Source organism: Canis lupus, chromosome 21 (genome assembly GCF_011100685.1).
Source record: "Canis lupus familiaris isolate Mischka breed German Shepherd chromosome 21, alternate assembly UU_Cfam_GSD_1.0, whole genome shotgun sequence".
Taxonomy (NCBI): Eukaryota; Metazoa; Chordata; class Mammalia; order Carnivora; family Canidae; genus Canis; species Canis lupus.
The window spans coordinates 6,954,210-6,972,987 of NC_049242.1; the positions used below are offsets into that span (position 1 = coordinate 6,954,210).

General features: G+C 45.8%; 1 pseudogene; it reads right to left on the reverse strand.

Moving 5' to 3' along the window:
- Positions 1-16,467: 16,467 nt before the first annotated feature.
- On the reverse strand, positions 16,468-17,642 carry LOC100683101 (annotated as a pseudogene).
- Between the last annotated feature and the right edge of the window lie 1,136 nt (positions 17,643-18,778).

Genomic DNA, 18,778 nt, shown 5'->3' on the forward strand with positions numbered 1-18,778 from the left:
ATTCTCCAATCAAAAGAAAAAAATGCACCCTGTATAAGGCACCTAGGAACTGAATCACTGAACTAGGAAGAAACTTCGATGTCAATATTGTAATCCCTCTACCTTTTATAGGTTAAAAATGAAGAGGCGCGGGATCCCTGGGTGGCGCAGTGGTTTGGCGCCTGCCTTTGGCCCAGGGCGTGATCCTGGAGACCCAGGATCGAATCCCACATCGGGCTCCCGGTGCATGGAGCCTGCTTCTCCCTCTGCCTGTGTCTCTGCCTCTCTCTCTCTCTCTCTCTCTGTGACTATCATAAATAAATAAATTAATTAAATTAAAAAAAAAAATGAAGAGGCGAGAGAGGTGAACCTGGATCCAGCCCACAGAGCTAGTGTATGGCACGGCAAGGGGTAGAATGCAGGTCTCTGGGCTGACGTTCAAACGATGCCCCAGACAGACGACAGGGACAGCTCCGAGCAGCAGTGCGGGGCGAGGGCGGGGCGGGGGCAGTTCTGGTCAGGGTGTGTTCTGCTTGCACCCCCACCCCATTCTCTACAGTGCCCACCATTCCCTATTCGACCAGGATACGTTTTCTGACCGAAAATGACCTGCCTCACCTCTAAAGGCAGGCCTGTGAGCTTGCCTCACCCCACTTCAGACTAGCAGGTGAAAGGATACTCTCGGGTGGGAAACAGGAAATGATCATGTTTAGCACCAACCGCACATGGACACACATTCCCCAGGGGACGGTTTCCCGGACGCCTGCAAGGGCGAGCACGGCTGCCCAGCCTCCTTCAGGGCCAGGCGATCTTTTGTCGGCGCCAGGTTCATCCATCACCTGTCTGGTTCTTGTTCCTGGCCCCGGCCCGTCAAGCCAGGGGTGCGTGTTCTCGGCCCCGCACCTCCAGAAGGAACAGTGGGTCATCACAGTTTCCCCTCCCTGGCACGGTCCCGAATCCGTGGTGGCACCCTGGTGGCCAGCGCTGACCCGGACCTCCGTGCCCGGCCACGAGGAGCAGGATGCCCTGGGCTCAGCGCGACAGGACAGATGGCAGGTGTGAGGGCAGGAGTGACTCGTTCTGCTGGGCGGGGTCACAGAGAACGACAAAGAGGAGATGTGTAGTTTTCCTACAGCTGCTGTGGCAAATCACCGCAACCTGGTGGCCGACAACATCAGAAACGTAAGCTCGCGCTGCCTGGAGGCCAGAGGCCCAGTAACTGTGTTGCCAGGGCCCCGTTCTGGGCCCTCCGGGAAAACCCATTCTCTGCCCCCTCCAGCTTCTGGCGCTAGCCCTTGGCGTTCTTTGGCTTCTGAACTCACCGCCCCAATCTGCGCCCTCATCTCCGCGTCGCCTTCTCGACCCTCAAAGCTCCTCAAGACTCCTCCTGCGGCAGCCCCAGTGGAGCAGCGGTTTAGCGCCGCCTGCAGCCCAGGGCGTGATCCTGGAGACCGGGGATCGAGTCCCGCGTCGGGCTCCCTGCATGGAGCCTGCTTCTCTCTCTGCCTGTGTCTCTGCCTCTCTCTCTCTGTCTCTATGAATAAATAAATAAATAAATAAATAAATAAATAAATAAATAAATAAATAAATATTTAAAAAAAAAAAAACTCCTCTGCCTCCCTTATAAGGATACGTGTGATTGTATTTAGGGCCCACCCAGATAAACCAGGATAAACTCCTCCTACAAAGATCCCAACCGCATCATCCTTTTTTTAATATAAGGTAATATTTACAGGTCCTGGGATTAAGAAGTGAATGTGCCTTTGAGGGGCCGTTGTTCAGCTTACCACAGGAGTCAACACGTGAACTGGCCCTTTTAGGGTGAATAGGAGTTGACCTCATGGCAAAGGGTCAAGGGGATATTCCAAGGCCCAGAGGCAAAGTCCTGGCCCTAGCCTGGGAGCGCAGAGGTCTCGATGATGGAGAGGTGAGAGGCTCTGGTGGCCGGGCAAGACCCCGCCACAAAGGGCTCATGTACAAACTCCAGGGCTGCTGTTGTATCTTGCAGTCAATGAAAAATCATTAGACATTTTTTGGTAGCTGGAGACACCTCAAAACTTTGTTCTAAAAAGGTAACGTTCCCCTTATTCCAAAAGCATTTCCTTTGCCACAGGTAATGGTGCGAGCGCTAATGCTGTTGAGAGAAGGCAGAGGGGACTGCTGTGCTCACAGATGTGTGGTAAGTGCTGTGGGATCCACGGAATGTTTACCCTCCCCCACACCCACCCCACAAGGGCTTATTTGCAAAGCTGTGTGCTGTCTCTCCTCTGAAGGATAGGCTATTGACCAATGTCTAGTACCCTCCTTTTAAAGCACAATGATCTAGGGGTGCCTGGGTGGCTCAGTCAGTTAAGCATCCAACTTTTGATTTCGGCTCAGATTATGGTCTCAGGGTCCTGGGATCAGGCCCCACATTGGGCTCTGCACAGAGTGTGCAGCCTGATTGAGATTCTCTCGGTCTCCCGCCCCTTCCTGCTCTCTTGTGTATGCTCTCTCTAATGAAAATATATATATATTTTTTTAAATAGGGGCACCTGGGTGGCTCAGTGGTTGAGCATCTGCTTTTGGATGAGGTCATGATCCCAGGGTCCTAGGATCAAGTCCTGCAGGGCCCCTCCTTCTCCCTCTGCCTACATCTCTGCCTCTCTCTGTGTGTCTCTCACGAATAAACATAAAAAATCTTTTAAAATTTTTTTTTAAATAAAGCACATTGATATTCCGTAGGGCTCTAGCCAACAGAAATGGGGACTGCTGCAGGAGATCCCAAGAAAAACAAGCCTGGAGAGAGGGGTGGAGAGAGCCATTTGTGATGGCTCCGTTAGACCAGCCTGCTGGGTTTTGTGGGCTGTTTCTCTCGGCCGTCTACAGGAAAGTCAAGGACTCTCCCATCCTCTGGCTTTCTTATTTCCCCAGTAGCCAATGGAGCAACACATCACAGAGCTGAGATTCAGGCCGGAAGGGATGTTGGAGATCTTACTCCCAAAGCACTTCCACAGATACACTCTTCCATGGCCCCATGAAGAACAGAGGCTGACACTCGAAGTTCGCCCATTATGTATTTATTTCCTGTTCCTGACTCCTGGCCCTCTGAAACCACTGCCCTTTGTCCTGTCCAGCACTGACAGAAAAAAGTTGCCAAAATGTCCCTACAAATTTTGCAACCTTGTTTCCATTTGACAGCTAGAAAAGGAAAAGCCCAAAGAAGCTGGACTTATTATTCATGTCTGTCCAGAACCTTAGAAAATGATCCTATTTGGAAACACATAATTAGTTAAGGATCAGGATGAGATTGTTATGAATTAAATCCAAGGCCTGCCCATATTTGCACAGCCTTAACTTTAGATCCAGAAAGGACGTTTAGGGAATTATCTGGCCAACCTCAGGAAGAGTGTAAGCTCCTTTCTTCAGCACCAGGCCCCGATCTTATCATCTGTGTACCCCAGATGTCTGACACAGAGATGGTTCTCTGGTCATTCCAAATGACGGCAAGACTGGCCGAGTTAGGACTCAGTCTCTGCTGCCTGACTCCTGGGACCGTGCTCTCTCCCACATGCTAAACTGCTTCCTGGTGTCCCTGATCACAGCCAGCTGCTCACCGCCCTTCCAGTCCACACACCATCTTACTTCTCTCTTTGGCTCCAAAGCTCCCTCTCCGTTTCTTGCAGCCACCAGTCTTGCTCCCTCCCTAGGTCCTTAGCCACTGTGTTGTCTGAGGACCATCTCCAAGGGGCTCCCCGAGCCCTTCCATTCGGCCCCAGCTGTCCCCCTCCCTCGGGCCCTGTAGTAGGAAAGACACAACATGGACATAACAGGGACAAAAGCTCATACTTTGAAGCAAACAAGTCCATCAGCTTTGTTCCATTTCATTAATGCACTAATATGCCGGAAGGTCACCTCCCCTTGACACTCACATCACTGCCACACTCACCTGCCCATCCAGTCAACATGTATTTATGGAGTTTGTACACAGTAAAGCCCTGTGTTGGTCACTGACTCAGCCATTAGAAAAACAAGTCCATTTACTCACCCAATCATACAACAAACATTTGCTAAACACCACCCACCACCACCACCAGGATGGCTAATAGGTTCCATTTAGAGTGCCAACACCAACTGATGGACCACTTGTTCTGTGGAGGACTGGGAGGCCTCATCCAGGGCTGGTGGGGAAGAGTGCTGGAATCGATTACTGATGTCTACCATGAGCGCAGATGAGGAGACTGGCAGCACACCTCATTTCTGTGCCAGGCAGTGGGCAGGCGGTAGGCGCTGGCAGTTCAATGATGAATAAGTTGCATTTCCCACTCACAATTTTGTAGTGAACGATTTCATTTCTTTAGAATTGCAGCTGGGGCAGGTGAATGGACGGAGGGTTTCTCAGCTCTCCTACCCTATGCTCTGTGCATTTGGGATGGAAAACAAAACACCAATGTACTATTGTGGTATCTACAAGAGAAGATTCAGAGCATCTTCAATTTACCGGGAAACTCGGGGAATGCGTCTTTAGAAAGCACCAGCACCTCCCTCTCCCCACTATGGCACTGAATTGTTTTACTGCAGATGCTGTTTCCTGTGCTTCTGGCCATGCAGGGCACAGTGGAGGCTGTGTACCATGTGGCCATTTCTTTACTCGGTTTGCTCTGTGGCCCCTTCTGTGACACAGGCAGTGGAACCTATACCTACCCTTTCAGGCATAACACCATGGAGTGAGTAGCATTGGGTCAGTGGGCCTTGGGTCAGTGTCCACCACCTAAAGATGATACAGCTGATAATCACAAAGAGCATGTGCTCTCAGTATTGACTGCCTCGCAATGTGGCGAGTTACCTCCAGTCACACCCTTGTTCCTCTCTCCACACCTGCTCCCAAAGCAGGAGTATCTAGGAGGCGGTTGGCCAAGACAAGGAGCCCTAGTGTGGCTATGGTATTCAATACAATAGCTTATAATGAAGCTACATCCATCTGTGGTATTCAATACAATAGCTTGACTTCTTTAACCTTAATCATTAAATTCAACTGGGTATGTGCTGAGGACCTGCATAGTACTGGCTAGGCACCATCATGTGAGAAAGGAGTACAGAGGAAAGATAAGGCAACTTGCCTATTTGCAAGGTGCTTATATTCTAATTGGAGAGACAATTACCACACTTGGGGTTGCACAAATATCCTGATATGGCTGGGCCCTGAGATACCCATTTGTTTTCCTAAAGGAATAAGAAACCCAGCACCAAAGACTGAGAGAGACCCTGCTTCTCTTCTCATTTTGTGTTGTCTCCCTAGCAGATCACATCTGTCCCCATGGCTTTCAGAACCATCCATCTATAAATGTAAATAATCCCAATATCTTTATCTCTAGCCTAGATCTTTCATCTGAATTCTTAACCCAAATACCTAATAGCCTTCTTGAAATTGTCTCTTGAACACCTCACAGCATTTCAGTATTAATACATCCAAACCCCTTGCTGTTCCCCCACAAATCTCCTTTCTTGGTCATCCCCAGCCCATTAGATGGCACCTACAACCTGTGAGTCGTCTTTTTCTTCTCCTTTCTTACTTTCTCCATTGAGTCCATCACCAAGTCCTACCAATCCTCCCTCAACAGTATATCTTGAATTGGCCACTGCTGTTCACCTAGACTGCCATCACCCGCTTCCAAATCCTATCCAGCACCCTTTACCTCCAACAAGTATCCCATTTCCATTTTGCCCTTCAACCCTTAGACATTTGCCAAAGGGTTTCTGTGAAATGTAAAAGTGCTGACAAGGCCATGAAACTTTGCATTCAAGAAACTTGTGATCTCATTGGGAACCCAATAGAAATGGATATGGATATATGGGTAAAGGTAGAGATAGAGACAGGGATATCAAATAATACACAGCCCCATGAACTATGGCCTGAAAAACCTATTCCATTTACCTCTGTCCAACTAAATTTGCCTTATGATTTTTGCTTACTCACTATGTCTTCTTACAGCTCGTTGCTCTTCCCTCTGCTGCTGCTCCTTCAAGGCCAGGTGACTCCAGCTCTCTGAAGTCTTCTCCAGTTACTTGAGACCCCTCAGACCTCCCCTTTCCTTAATAATGATTGGGATTTAATTAAAATATATCACCTACTACATGGCAAGGGCTGTGCTAACACCTTACCTGATCCTCCCAATCACACTATGGAATTAATGCCATCATCAACCCCATTTTTGATATAAAGAATCTGATGTTTGGAAACATTTAGGAAACTTACCTAGAACATAGTGAAGGGGCTGGAATTCGGACCTAGGTCCATGGGATTTTGAAGCCCAAGCTCTTAACCACTCCTAACTGCCTCTAAGATCTGTACAGCAGTTAAAATCTTGTATCACACAATTTCCTGCTTCTCCATATGCTCTCCTGTGTGGCTACATCTGTACCTACAATGCCTTGCTGAGCTGTTGTGCTATTAGAGGGAAAGATGAGGGATCCCTGGGTGGCGCAGTGGTTTGGCCTGGGCCTTTGACCCAGGGCGCGATCCTGGAGACCCCGGATCGAATCCCACGTCGGGCTCCCGGTGCATGGAGCCTGCTTCTCCCTCTGCCTATGTCTCTGCCTCTCTCTCTCTCTGTGTGTGTGACTATCATAAATAAATAAAAATTAAAAAAAATAGAGGGAAAGATGATATGTTCGACCCTCCAACCAATGGGCAATAATAAATCTGCTGTCTTTATGAAGATGAGAGCAACAAGATGCTGTAAGCTTTGTAAGCACCTGTGTTAGACTCATGCTTCTCTATATGTGTAGGTAGCAGTTCCCTCCCTTTCCTGTCCCTCAAGGCCAGGCTAGCATTCTTCCTCTGTCCTGCAGGGACAACTTATTCAACCAGCCGACCTGCCACCTGCCAGGAGCCTGAGCATATCATCTTCTGGAATGATTTGCTTTCCATTCTCCTGGGCATCAGTGTGCTGGAAACTATGCTCTGCCTTCTTCAAGTTGCCAGTGGACTCTGTAACATCTTCTGTGGTACATGTGTCGGAAAAGGACAGGTCGGTGCTTCTGGAACCCAGGAATTGTCAAGTCATTTCCCCCCGATCTCTTTGCTCTATCTCCCTCCTACTCCAATCCCAACACTCTCAGAGGTAAGCCAGTAACTAGAAAAATGCCTTCTGAAATACAGAACTTCTTTTGACACTTTGGGCTTAATTTTTTTCCAGGTGGACATAACTGGCTCCTGATCTAAGAAATCACAAATGATTGACACATAAAGGAGACTTCCTCAGGTTCTGAAGAACTGGATTTGGTGAATGTCAATCCCCAGAGTTCTGAGAAGCTGAGAAAACAAAAGAACAACAACAACAACAACAAAAAACTTTCCTTCTAGAGTAGATTTTTATAAAAAGATAAGGGTTTTGAAAACTTTATCTTCTTTATTAGAATCAATATTGTCATTTCCCTCAAATGACATGTAAGAATGATACACAATGCCATAAGACTGTACAATAATAGAATAATAAATGATAATCTAACAGTAGGTGTTTAATATATTCATTACTATATCCCAGGTTCTGTGTTAAGTACTTTATCTACATTATTTCAAGTAATCCTATAAAGGAAGTGTCATTTTAACACCATCTTAAGATGAGGAAACTTCGTCAAAGAGGTTTAGTTACTTGTCCAAAGTTAATGAATCTAAGTTTTGAATTTGAGCCTGATTTCAATATTTATATGCTTTAAAAAATATATTTTATTTATTTATTTATTCATGAGAGACACAGAGAAAGAGAGACAGAGACAAGCAGGCCCCCTGAGGGGAACCTGATGTAGGACTCAATCCCAGGACCCTGGGATCACATCCTGATCCATAGGCAGATGCTCAACCACTGAGCCACCCAGGTGCCCCTCACCATTTATATTCTTAACCACTCTCCAGTGGTTCTGAGTTTATTGCTTAGAGACTAGGTCCATGGATTTTAATAGGTGTTACTCATTCACAAAATAAGGGGTGCGGAGGACTCTGTTGTCAAGTTAATTTGAGATACCCTGGATTAAACAAAGATTAAACAAAGTTTAATACGTTTCTTCACTACAGGACTTGTCAAAACCTTTATAAAGCCAGTATAAGATATTGCTAATCTCCAGGAAGAGCATAGTAAACACATAGTTGCCTAGGTCTCTTTGACCACAAAATCCTTTTCTCCTGGAACAATTTTTATGGTGTTAAGATCCCATGGAGCACACTTTGAGAAACACTGCATAACTCAGTGATGAACTAGAACCTACCTCACTTAACCCATGAGAATTTAAGAGACTTCCAAACCACCAGAGAAGCAGAAAACTATAGGATGAAACAGGTTAAGGACTACTCACCTATGCTTTAAAAAGGAAAAGTGGAGAAGAGAAAGAACAAGAGAAGAGAAAGAGGAAGAGGAAGAGGAAGGGGAAGGGGAAGGGGTAGGGGAAGGGGGAGAGGAGAGGAGAGGAGAGGAGAGGAGAGGAGAGGAGAGGAGAGGAGAGGAGAGGAGAGGAGAGGAGAGGAGAGAAAATACATTGTGTAATATCTGGAATCAGAGGTTTTCTTGTCAGGTTTCTTTACCGTCATGGCAACAGACATCTGTGGGAGCCCAGGGTACCATACAAGCTATGACAATTACCAAGGAGGCATCAGACAGGGTCTCTGCTTTATAAACTTGCCAACTAATTGATCCTGCATGGTTGGTTGCTTCCAGAGAAGATCTCCTGGACCCCTGCCAGCTCAAGTGGCACTTTTGCCCACATTAGAAAAAGGGCAGAGGATACAGCTTGGCAACGGCAAATTTTAAAAGGCACCTTCTCGTTCAGGTTGATGCAGCCTGTAGGAGTTGCATGTCACCCTACAACCCCACTTCCCCCGCCAAAATTCATGTTTAATAGAAACCTCAGAATGTGACTTTATTTGGAAATAGGGTCTTTGTAGATGTAGTTAGTCAAGAAGCGATCATACTGGGTTAGGTGGACTATACCCCAAACCCAACATGATCAGTGTCCTTACAAAAAAAAAAAAAAGAAGAAGACACAACAGGGAAAAGGCTGTGTGGAGATGGACACAGAGGTTAAAGTTAGGCTGCCACAGCCAACGAATGCCAAAGATTGCCAGCAACCATCAGAAGGAGGGAGTCATGGAACAGATTCCCCTTCTGAACCTCCACACAGACCCAGCTGACATCTTGATTTCAGACTTGTCGCTTCCAGAACGAGAGAGGAAAAATTTCTGTGGCTTTAAGCCACCCAGTTGGTGGTAGTTTGTTAGTCCGTTAGTCTGGTAGCAGGTCTGGGAAACTCAGACACAGCCCCACACCAGGGGACAGGTGAGCAGGGCACAGGCTTCATTTCAATACTCTCCACCTCCCTGCCCCTCCATCTCCGGGACACACTGCCTTGTGTAGAAACAACCTGCTCAACTGAACAGGGTGGCCCTGCTGCTGTCACCCAGCTGCCCTGAAGGCTCCCCCTTCAGCTTCCTGCTACAAATCTAGACACACAACCCCAGGGAAGAGATGTGCCCTGCAATGAGCCCAGCACTGTGCTAGCACCCGATTGCTCCCTCCCTGAGCCCTGACAGCACTCTGACCTCACTACCCCGTGAGGAAGCAGGGCAAGTCTTTAGGACAGTTGGTCCACCAGATGGGATGGCTCTATATGCTATAAGTACTATTTCCCTGGGAGGGGAAAAAAAGCCAAAGCAAAGACCTTTATTAGCTTTTCCTCATTGAAACACCCTCTGTGTAAATTGATGGATTTGGAGCAAGGGAGGAGAAAAGTGTTCTACTTCTGGCAAAAGTCCCTCTTGTGGTTCTTCCTTTGGTGAGTAAAAGGAACTCGCTGTTAAAGACACCAAGACACCAAAGTACAAGCATTCTGCAGCCAGTAAAATGGGTGGAGGGGGCACTGAGCCGCCCTGGGGTGGAGCCCAGCTCATAAAGGCAGCAGAGCTCTGCTACAGTGCTCTGCAAGTGGCTTTGGAGGGAGGGAAGAGTGTGGGGCCAAGCATGAAATGGTCATGATCAAGCCACTAAAAAAAAAAATGAAAGATAAAAGTGTTTATTGCCAAGTAGAAAATAACTCTGAAATTAAGTAGGTTTTCAAGGCTGACCTAGGTCTAGTCTTTAGCTGCTCCACACTTATTTCTTGAGTTGCCACTATGTGCCAAAGCAAAGTGCCTGGAGAAAGGAAGGATGAAAAGGCTCTCAGTTCTGGAAGAAAAAGTTTAAGTGGAGGGAAAATCTCACTGCACAGCCACCCCAGAGGATTGGCCGAAATGGGGGAAATTAGAAAATTTCCACTTCCATCTGTCTTCGAGCACATCTCATCTTTTAAAATTCCTCACCCTCGGGATCCCTGGGTGGCGCAGTGGTTTGGCGCCTGCCTTTGGCCCAGGGTGCGATCCTGGAGATCCGGGATCGAATCCCACGTCGGGCTCCCTGCATGGAGCCTGCTTCTCCCTCTGCCTATGTCTCTGCCTCTCTCTCTCTCACTGTGTGCCTATCATAAATGAATAAAAATTAAAAAAAAAAATTCCTCACCCTCTCAGGAGAAACTGATGTTTTCCAGACCACTGTGGACTGATTTTTCTCAAAGTTACCTTCTGGACATTTAAAGTTGTTTTTCCTTCAGTAAAAACTATTCAAAACAATAGTTTTTAGAATATGATAGACATGTTATTGGGAATAAGAAAATATCTCTCCATAGTGAGTTCAGACTCTTCCCACTTTACTCTTTACACCTTCTAGAGTATGAGCATTTTCACATTTTTCCAGAATAAGCAAGGAAAACTGTTATAATGATAAATATATGTGAAAAACTTGGGTTTATCATTTGCAGAAACCCTCTAGAAGACTGCCATGTCTGGTGAAATGCTCTTGAAGTCCTAACCTTTACTTGAGAGAAACGTCAGGGGTCAAGGCTCACCAACAAACCAACCTACACTATTTCTTCCAAGTCAAGTGGTCTGAAATAATTTTAACACAGGGAGGTGCACTGTAGGCTGTGTGTGTTGGAGAGGGGGGCTGGGAATGAAGTTAACTGAAGTAGCTTGAGAAAATCTGGAGAAGATTGTGTTGCCTGGAAACGATAAGGCTAAAGAACAAGGGAACTGTACACCAACTCTACTCCAAAGTTGTTTCTCCGAGAGGTAGGAATGAATGAATCCAAAGCTGCTCTGTTTGTACCCTGGAACTGGATGGTAGGTTGTGGGAAGCAGGTATCTCAGTGTTAAAGAAAGAAGTTTCAGACAAGCAAGGAGGGAGGGCTAGAATGACCCACGTAGTACTGGGCCACAGTCAAAGACATCAGTGTAAACTCATGTTTAGCTTCATATAGATGCAGATGGGTAAGTAGAAAAATACAAATCTGTGGATACGTAAAGATTATTATCTATCCGTGTGTTTCCTGGCTCTGTCTACCAAGAGAACTAGAAGCAGTGACCCTCCAGGAGCAATGAGCATACCCATGCTCATTTTTATTTGCTTTAAATAATATATGATTTTTACATTTAAAATTCTATTGGATTTATTGAGTTAAGAAAGAAAAGAAAAAGGGAAATGGGCTTCCCTGATTAAGAGGCTTTGAGCTTCTCCACCTACCCCAGCAGCAGTCTAGAAAACCCAAATCATCCATAATTTGAGGTGGACTCAACTAGCTGGGCCCGTGTCTGAGCATCGTCACAACCAAGAGACACAAGGGCTCATTACGTAGGCTTCCTCATTCAGCCTTTTCCACCAAGGTAGTGTGCTGAGAGGGGCTCAAAAGAAGTTAGTTTAGGTCATAGAGACAATATCCATGCCCCCTGACCCCTGAGAAACCAGCAGCAGCCCTAAAGTGACTGAGAATGCAGGTGCAGAAATATAATCCAGTCAGACCCATTCCTTTGCATTGGATGCTTTCTTGGCCTACCATCATGTGCCATCGCATGTCTGCCATCCCCTCTGACCCTGCATGCAAACAATACCCCAAGGATAATTGACAACCCCCTGATTTGAGCAGGTGACCCCTCCATTCCCATATCCCCATTGTCACACCCACCTTGTTCACATGCCAGATTCCTCCACCTGGCTGTGATGCAGGATAGGACTGATTTCTCTGTCTCCCCAGTGCCCAGGGCATGACAGGCTCTCCACAAATCTTTAGTGAATGAATACATGAAAGAGTGAATGACCGAATATTCCAAATCTGCCAAGGAGTTCTGGAAATGTACATATACCACATAGTTTATACAGACTGAATGCACAGCTCTTTGAAAGTCACCTTCCCTTTTTTCATCTTCCTCTCTCTCTCAGCACCCTGGCCCAGTGGATATAGGAAACAAAGCCAATCCGAGAGGAGTTTTATTTTGCAACTGTCGGCAGAATATATTCCATCACTTGCTATCACCCTTCAGCTGAGGTTCATGTGAAGTTCTTGGCATGAGCCATGCTGTTCTAGATGCAGCACTGTGCTCTTGTGATTTGTAATAAAAATATATATCTTTTGGTCTCCTAGAGCTCCCAAAAAACCCTTAGACGCGATCAAGGCATCTTTTGTTACTCATAATGAGCCCCTTTCAAATCACACTTAAATTTATGTTAATAACATGACTTTTGGAAAACCCCTAAGAATGGGGACTGTCAGGTGAACCAGCCACATGATTAGAGAGTTGGACCTTTCAGCACTACCACCCCGACTCTCACCTCCAGGGAGGGCAGAGGGGTTGGAGGTTGAGTCAATCACCAGTGGTCAGTGATTGAATCAACTGTGCCTGGGTATGAGCCCTCCACAAAAACCCAAAAGGACGGGGCTGGGAGAGCTTCTGTGTTGATGAACACATCAAGGTACTGGGTGGGTGGCACACCCAGGGCAGGCATGGAAGCTCCACACCCCTTCCCACATACGTGCGCTACAAATCTCTTCCACCTGGTTGTTGCTGAGTTATATCCTTTATAAGGTCACCTAGCAAATAAACTGGTTTCCTGGGTTCTGTGGGCCAGTTGAGCAAATTAATCAAACCAGAGAAAGCGTTGTGGCAACCTCTGATTTTAGCCAGTCAGATGCACAGATGCTTTCAATTGGCACCTGAAGTTGGAAATGGCAGGGAGGACAGTCTTCTGGGACTAGAATCCTAACCTGTGAGACCTGATGGTTTCTCCAAGTAGATAGTGTCAGGATTGAGTAAATTGTAGGACACCCAGCTCCTGTTGCAGAATTGTCTCATGTGGGAAAAGCCACAACACAATCAGTACCAGGATACAGCAGTATTCAGAGTATTGGATGTAGAATAAAGGAAAATAATAGAATGTTTTTTTTTTTTTTCTTCAGCATAGGACACAAAAATCCCATGATGGTAATGTCTGGGATCCTTGCAAAGGCTGGATCATTTGCAAAGCCCTATACCCACACGGTCGTATCTGACCCTAAAACAGTTGCATCAATTGTCCAGGAACAAATGGTGATCCCTGTTTTACTGAGAAGGAAACCAAGGTTCAGAGGTAGCTGCCCAAGGTGAGGCAGAGAGGAGGTCCAAAGCTGACCTTCTGACTCTAAGTCCAAGGGTTTCTTCCATGGAATCTTGCTGCTTGTATCCTCATTGAAGAGATAAGGCCAGTCAGTAGAGAGGAAAGAACGAGAAGGCTCTGTGTGGTGGGCTGGAGCCATAAGGGTAGCCTCAGGAGGAGAGGAGCTTGAGCTGGACAAGTGGACCAGAGAGGCCATCCCGGGCTGAGGGCACAGCAGGAGCACAGAGAAGAAGCAGGACTTTTCAGATCCTCCGAGAAGCGCAGTGACGAGGCCTGGTGTGAGGGATAGCGGCTTCACATGATGCACATCCAGGAGGAGAGAAGCTCTGCTATCTGTGAACTTGTGATGAACAAACTTTCATACAAAAAACAAAGGGCAGCCCCGGTGGTGTAGTGGTTTAGCGCCACCTGCAGCCCAGGGTGTGATCCTGAGGACCTGGGATCGAGTCCCGTGTTGGGCTCCCTGCATGGAGCCTGCTTCTCCCTCTGCCTGTGTCTCTGCCTCTCTTTTTCTCTCTGAATAAAAAAATAAAATGTTAAAAAAAAAAAAAAGCTGAATTCCAGAGCCAAAGTGCTCTTGACCAGCACGAGGTGGTATTAATAGTCATTTTGCTCTCTGACATATTGTTAGGGCATGTTGCTATGTTCAAATAGTTTTGTTTTTTTTTTTTTTGGCTTTTTAAGTTTTTACTTAAGTTCCTGTTAGTTAACTTACAGTGTTACCTTAGTTTCAAGTGTACAGTATAGAGATTCAGCACTTACCTGGTGCTCATCACAAGCATGCTCCTTAATCCCCATCACCTGGGTTACCCATCCCTCACCCACCTCCACTCTGATGACCAGCAATTTGTTCTCTGTAGTTGAGTCTGTTTCTTAGTTTGCCTTTCTTTTTTTCCCTTTGCTCATTTGTTTCTTAAATTCCACATAGGAGTGAAATCATACAGTATTTGCCTTTCTCTAATTATAGCATTATACTCTCTCGCTCCATCCATGTCACTGCAAATGGCAAGATGTCATTTTTTTTTTATGGCTGAGTAATATACCACGTCTCCTTTATGCATTCATCAATTGATGGACACTTGGGCTACTTCCATATCTTGGCTGTTGTAAATAATGCTGCTACAAACACAGGGGCGCATGTATCCCTTTGAATTAGTGCTCTTATATTTTTTGGGTAAACACCCAGTAGCTCCACTGCTGAATCAGAAGGTAGCTCTATTTTTAACTTTTTGAGGAAACCCCATTCTGTTTTCTGCAGTGGCTACATCAAATTGCACTCCCACCAACAGTGCACAAGGGTTCATTTTTCTCCACATCCTCGCCAACACCTCTTGCTTTTTGTATTGTTGATTTTACCCATTCTGACAGTGTGAGGTGATATCTCATTGTAGTTTTTATTTGCATTTCCCTGATGGTAAGTGATGAACATTTTTTCATGTGGCTGTTGGCCATCTGGATGTTTACTTTGGAGAAATGTCTATTAATGTCTTCTGCCCACTTCTTAATTATATTATTTGTTTTGGGGATGTTGAGTTTTATAAGCTCTTTATATATTTTGGATTCCAACCCTTTATCAGATATGTCATTGCAAATACCTTCTCCTATTCTGTAGGCTGCCTCTTAGTTTTGTTGATTATTTCCTTTACTGTGTAGAAGCTTTTTATTTCAATGAAGTCCCAATAGTTTATTTTTGCTTTTGTTTCCTTTGCCTTGGGAGTTTGAAGGCTTTGCTAAGATTATTAAGGAAAGGAGCATCCTTCGATGGAAACAATGGTAGAGATTTTTTTTTAAAGGAGTTCACAAATGAAAAGGAAAGGATCGTGTTGTACATTCTAATGGCTGAAGTCTTTGACAATAGCAAGGATTCTCAAAATCAAAGAAAATTCTGCCACATGTCAGGAGTGCAAACATGTAGCAGCCAGGAAGATATTAGAAAAGGAATTAATTAAATGGAAAGCTTTTGAGTATGTACACAGCTTAAAGGTCAGCATGGGCTCAGAATATGTGATAGACTAATGTAATTAGAAGTCAGCTGCGACGTATTCATTCAGTCATTCCATAATATTTTTTGAGCATCTACTATGTGCCAAGAACCATTCTAGATACTGAGGATAGATCGGTGAACAACTTAAAGTTCCTGCCCTCATGAAGCTTTGTAAGTAAGGAGAAATAGATGGAAAACAATGAACTTATCAAGTGTTAATAAGTGTTATGGAGAAAAATAAACAGGGCAACCGGCTTAGGGAGTCATGATGCGAGCAGGGCAAAGGAACGTTGGTATTTCTACTCAGTGGCCAGGAAGACCTCTCAGATAAGGTGGCTCTGGTCAGAGTCCTGCTAGAAGCGAAGAAGTGATTCTTTGAGATTTACAGATTTGAACACAATGAAAATGCTGCCGATGAAACTTTTTGAAATTTTAAAAATTTAATTTTTGTTTAAATTTTTAAAGATTTTTGCTTATTTAATGTGGGCTGGGGCAGAAGACTCAGGCTGCAAGACACAGAGAGTCTTGTTGGCTCAAGGCCCCTGGAAAATGTTGTCACATTAAGAAGGCCTGCAAGCCAGTCGGGTCATGTGGACACCAGAGCTGGTGGAGTTTTTTCACATACTTACAGAGATTCTCAAGGAGAATTCCTGCTTGCTTTTCTTCTTCTTTTTTTTTTTTTTTAAGACACATTTATTCAGTCATGATCAGACTATTACATTTAGCAATCAACAGCATGGGTGCAAAAAAAAAAATCTACATTAAAACCCTTTGTTGGAATGCTTTACACTTTCTACAGAACAGAAACTAAAATAACCTGTTATACAATTAGTCACAAATACAGTCCTCAAGTTTTTTGCCCATACACATGAGTATTGTCTAAAATATGTCTTCTTTGTAGCAGCTAGGCCCTGCCACCACTGTGCTTGGCTGAGTTCACAAATCTGTTGTAACCTGTAGCTTCCCTGTCACTTCTCTGGCTCTCCTCTCCTGCTAAGCTTTGTTTCCTGGCAGTAATTAAAACCTTCTGCCACTGCCATCACTGCTGCTGGTGCTGTTGCTGCTGCTGCTGGAACCACCATAGCCACCTTGGTTTCGTGGTTTGGCAAAGTATTGGCCTCCACCACCATAGGGGCCAGAGCTTCTGCCTCCAAAATTTCCTTATTTCACGGGTCCAAAATTTGAGGATTGATTGTTGTAATTGCCAAAATCGTTATAGCTTCCACCACCTCCAAAGTTGCTTCCGTCAGGGATCCCTGGGTGGCGCAGTGGTTTAGCGCCTGCCTTTGGCCCAGGGCATGATCCTGGAGACCCAGGATCGAATCCCACGTCAGGCTCCCGGTGCACGGAGCCTGCTTCTTCCTCTGCCTGTGTCTCTGCCTGTCTCTCTCACTGTGTGCCTATCATAAATAAAAAAAAAAAAAAAAAAAAACCAAGTTGCTTCCGTCATTACCAAATCTGTTATAGCCATCCTCACTGCCACCGTATCCACCACCACCTCGACTGCCACCGAAGCCACCTCTACCACTGAAGTTCCCTCCACAACCAAAGTTGTCATTCCCACCAAAACCACCTCCACGACCACCACCAAAGTTTCCAGAACCACTTTGGCCTCTTTGGCTGGACGAAGCACTAGCCATCTCTTGCTTCGATAGGGCTTTCCTTACTTCACAGTTGTGGCCATTCACAGTATGGGATTTTTGAATGACAATCCTGTCTACAGTCGTGGTCGTCAAAGGTCACAAAAGCAAAACCTCTCTTTTTGCCACTGCCTGGTCAGTCATGATCTCAATCACTTCAGTTTTCCCATACTGTTCAAAATAATCTCTTAGATGATGTTCTTCAGTGTCTTCTTTAATGCCACCGACAAAAATCTTTTTCACAGTTAAGTGGGCACCGGGTCTTTGAGAATCTTCTCGGGAGACAGCCCTCTTTGGTTCCACGACTCTCCCGTCCACCTTGTGCGGCCTTGAGTTCATGGCCGTGTCCACCTCCTCCACGGTGGCCTATGTGACAAGCCCAAAGCCTCTGGGGCGCTCGGTGTTGGGGTCTCTCATTACCACACAGTCCAGAAGTGTCCCCCATTGCACAAAATGGCTCCTCAGACTCTCATCGGTTGTTTCGAAGCTCAAACCTCCGATGAAGAGCTTCCGCAGCTGCTCGGGCTCTTTGGGAGGCTCTGACTTAGACATGACGGCGGTGGGAGGGGAGACTTTACCGATGCTTGTTCGGCGGCGTCCAGGGGCAGAAAGCGCTTGCTTTGCTTCTGCTTCAGGCAACTGCCAAAGGAGCAGAAACAGGCCTATTTTGGCAAAAGACACATGATGATACAGTCATCACTAACAGGTGGTGAGTGTGCTTGATTTTAAAGCCAGAAAGTAACTCATATCTCTATTAGGTAGAGCCTATTAGGTAGAAGTGATCTGGGAAACACAAACTTCAACAATTTTTGTCATTTTGATCTTAAAAACCTACCCCATTGGTGAGCTGTGGTGCTGAGAATTCATTTCCTTCCATTTTAGTTCTTCACATTTGCTTTGCCTTCCAGAGACTGGCAGTAAATCTCAAATGCTGTCATTTTTGGACCAGAAGCCATATGCACCCTACACTTTGTCCACAGGGAGCATTCCTTCCAACTTCGAGAGTGCATTTGTCATGCATCTTGCTGGCACCAGCCTGACACAGAAACTCTCATAATTCAAAGCCTGTGGCATTGGGTAATGAAGCAGAAGCAAAGCAAGCAAAACTCTGAAGAAACACAAAACCAGCCCAGCTGTCAACCCAGATGGCCTGACTCATGGTCTCCAATGCCCAGGGGAAGATGGATTGGCCTCTGGTGACACTCACACAAGCCAGATCAAGCACTCTGAGTTGGACTGTTCTGGAAAGAAAATGGGACTCATCCCTTAATTATTTAATATCCTAAGATTCCATCCCCTGTGTTGTAGAACGTGAGCTCTGGGGCCACTACCTGGGTTTCCAGCTCAGCTTTACTACTATGTTACCTTGGGCAAACTGCCTCTTTCCCCACTTCATAGGAAGGTTGTTAGGATAAAATGGAAGCCTACTATGTGCCTGGAACATGGCAAGCTTTGAATCAATGTGAGCTAGTGATGTTATTCCTGCCCCCTCGTGATCTCTTGCCTAGACGACTGAAGTCGTCTCAATGTGTTCCTGCCTCCAGTACGCCCAAATCCATCCCACACACTGTTGCCTATCTTCTTTCAACACACAAATCTGATTCTAAAACCCTCCAGTGATGCCTCTGCCAGGATATGCCCAGGTTCATACACAGGACATATCAAACTACCACCTGACACCTCTGCAC